The sequence below is a fragment of the Pinus tabuliformis genome, chromosome 2_1 (genome assembly GCF_031772625.1).
Source record: "Pinus tabuliformis cultivar Carrire ecotype Pingquan chromosome 2_1, CPIR1, whole genome shotgun sequence".
NCBI lineage: Eukaryota > Viridiplantae > Streptophyta > Pinopsida > Pinales > Pinaceae > Pinus > Pinus tabuliformis.
Genome location: NC_142299.1, coordinates 559,186,930 through 559,190,211, shown reverse-complemented (window position 1 = coordinate 559,190,211; position 3,282 = coordinate 559,186,930). Strand labels below are relative to the sequence as shown.

General features: G+C 32.0%; 1 long non-coding RNA gene across 1 annotated transcript; it reads right to left on the bottom strand.

The window, feature by feature from the left end:
* Positions 1-1,531: 1,531 nt before the first annotated feature.
* On the bottom strand, positions 1,532-2,179 carry LOC149201600 (uncharacterized). The gene is made up of 3 exons (XR_016253456.1): positions 2,023-2,179; positions 1,805-1,869; positions 1,532-1,658 (listed from the first exon to the last, which is right to left on the bottom strand). It is a non-coding gene; the product is annotated as an uncharacterized LOC149201600 (long non-coding RNA).
* Between the last annotated feature and the right edge of the window lie 1,103 nt (positions 2,180-3,282).

The following is a 3,282-nucleotide window of genomic DNA, read 5'->3' as shown; positions in this document are numbered from 1 at the left end:
CAAAACATCCTAAGCAAAAAAAACATGTGGCAGAGAATAGCCAGCCCCATCAAGCCAACTCAACATCTAAAACTGAGGCTGTCCCAACCAATCATAAGCAAAATGGAACAGAGAGGGACCCTAGCAGTTAACTCATAAATACATATTTATTCAAATTTTATTTAATATAAATTTATTTAAATGTGTGAATTCTTTTTTATTTATTCAAATTTTAATCAATATTTCACAAAATAAATATATGAGTTCATATAAATTTAATTTCCATTATTGCAGTGAAAATCCTACAGCATGACAAATATAACAGCGGAGCTGAATTTCACTAGCACTCAGAGCAATGTATTGATGGAGTTCTATATAAAGGTTTGACATATTGAAACAGGGGAAACGAACAGGAATCTCCACTGCATAAACGGACAGAGATTTGGAAACAGAATAAAAAATCACTGGTTGCAAGTTTAATCTTACACAACCACAGCTTCGACTTAAAGAAGAAGTCTAACAGATACAAACAAAACCCTGAGCTCCATATAAGTTTTATTTTATTATGGCACTGACAGACCTGAAGTTCAATTGCACTCGGGGAAAATCCATTGAAGTTCAATAGACCTATATAGAGGTCTGTGGTAGTCAATTAGGAGAAACGGGGATTTCGGCTGCTGAATTTTGGAAAAGAGAATAGAACCAAAGAAAATCCACTCAAGTTCAATAGCTTTATATAGAGGTCTGTGCCATGTGGTAGTCAATTAGGAGAAACAGGGATTTCGGCTACTGAAATTTGGAAAAGAAAATAGAACCAAAGAACACTGGTTTCAGGTTAAGAAACCACCACTTCGACTGAAAAAACATTTTAACTCACCATAAAGAGAATTGAATAGAAATTGATCCAATTAAAAACACGGATCATAAAAAATGCTAAACAATAATTTACTAAAGAATCGCGCAGAGAATCGGAGTCAGTGATTTATCAAAGAAATAACCTATGGACGTTGGGGGAGTTGCAAGATCATCATCAGATTCAATAATTCACTACGACAACCTAAACGACCTCACATAACTTAAAGATCTCACGAGTGGCCAGACTAAGTGAATGCCAATTTTCCTGGGCTCTCTCATCGGGAACGTGGATACCTAGGTATTTTTTGGCTAAATTTAAATACCAGGGCATCATCAATCGGACTAGTGCGGATGCGTTCTTGAATTTCAAGACATCAAAACCAACCACCCTTTATAACTTCTTGTTTGTCTAGAGAAACTGCAAATCTCTTTGGAGTCTAATGATTCATAAAGAAACCACAGAATAAACTTATTACTTGATTTCAGAAGCAATTCACATCCTTATACCAAATCTTTATCCCAATTCCTCTACATTAATTTAAACAGAAATTTAAACGCACTGTTGCTTTTTTCAAATTAAACAAATTTTTACATCTTCACTTAACTACAAATTTAAAAGACCTGCTTCATTTTTCAACAATAATTCCGAATCTCACAGGGAATTGATAATTGCAGTGAAATCAAGTATCAGAAAGGTACCTTAGATATTTCTCCAGGGCAGTGGTGCTCACTCATCCTGTGCACACGGACCTTATTCTTCAGAGCATCAGGGTCACTCGGCCCTTTGCACATGGACCTCTCCACGCTATATACTCAAAAACTCACTGAAAGCAATAAATGAACAAACAAAGCACCATAGCTCATAAATTCTGAAAATAATTAATGACCCATTGAGACAGATAGAAAATACAGTTCACAAACAAATCAAATGACAAAATACTACAAATATGCACAAACCCAGAGGTAGTACCTTGCAAATATGGCTCTGTAGCAGTTTTCACTCAGAGCTTTGCATCCAGTGCTCAGTCCTTGAAGCTGGAAGCAAAAAATTAAAAACGAACCAACAAAGAATTATCAAATGCAGAAACATTTAGAAATAACAAATAAATTATTGAAACCAAAAACCAGAGAAATTAGAGATTCCAATTGTTGTTAATATGAAGAAACTAAACAGTATATCTCCCTCACCTCATCCATTCATTTTAAATGGAGATTGTGTTGGCCAATTTGTTTCACCCAAATACCTCTGTTTCAGAAATGCTTTCTTCTCTATTCTGCGCTGGCTCGCCCTAAGTGATTAATTTCACACGCAGACAACATATAAAAAAACAATAACAACAACACAGGCACCACAAACATACAAAAAAAAAAATTGACACAGGCAGGCAGCACAAACATACAAAAAAAAAAAAAAAAAATTAGCAGAGGCATCACAAACCTACAAAATAACTAGCATATCCAACGAAGAACTATACACGGAAAAAAAAGGGAACGCTCCACATATTCAATCATAACACACCACACAGAGGAGATCAAAGAAAAGCAGAGGAAGCAGAATAAACGTTAATTGCACTGGGTAGTAATAGATCAAAGAAAAGCAGAGGACGCAGAATAAACGTTAATTACATTGGATAGTAATATATATAGACAGCGTCATGCCATCTTTTCCCTCTTGATCTTATCTTTACACAACGGTCATGTTTTAAGAGTTCTTGACCATCAAGATTCTTTAAATTTGAGGTGCCAATTTAAAATGATTTTCTGAAAAAGCTAACCTGGTAAAGGGGGTTCTGGTCTTCCGTTTGAATCTAAATGGTTTTCTATTTACACATTAAAGTTTACTTTAAAAAAATGTTAAACATAGTATGGAAAAGGAGGTTCCATTATTCACTTATTAAAGTTTAAAAATTACTTTCAAAATCGTGAAAACTACATGGTTTTTGTGGTCAGATGCATGGTTCTGCAAATGTTAGTGTTGAAATAATGAATGATAAATGATAAAATTAGAATGTCATATTTAAGAAATTATATAAAAAATGCATGGTTTTCAAAATGTCAATGTTAAAATAACGATAATAAATAATAAAATATCTTCCATCATGTTCACCAAGAAATTAGTTTTAAATTTTTAAATTTTTGTTGTAATTTTTTAATATTTTAAATTAATATATTTATCTATATATTATTATATCTTAAAATTATTTTATTATTATAAAATAATTATTTTATTATTATAAAATAATCATTTTATTTTTAAATATATAAGATTGATATTTTTAATATTTAATGAATATTATTATAGTGATTAAATTTACTAAGAAATTAATTTTAAATTTTTGTTGTAATTTTTTTAATATTTTAAATTAATATATCTATTTATATGTGATGATGGTGGTGGTTAACGTCCACTGAGACCAAACTTTGGTCTATCAGACCTAAAGAAACGAA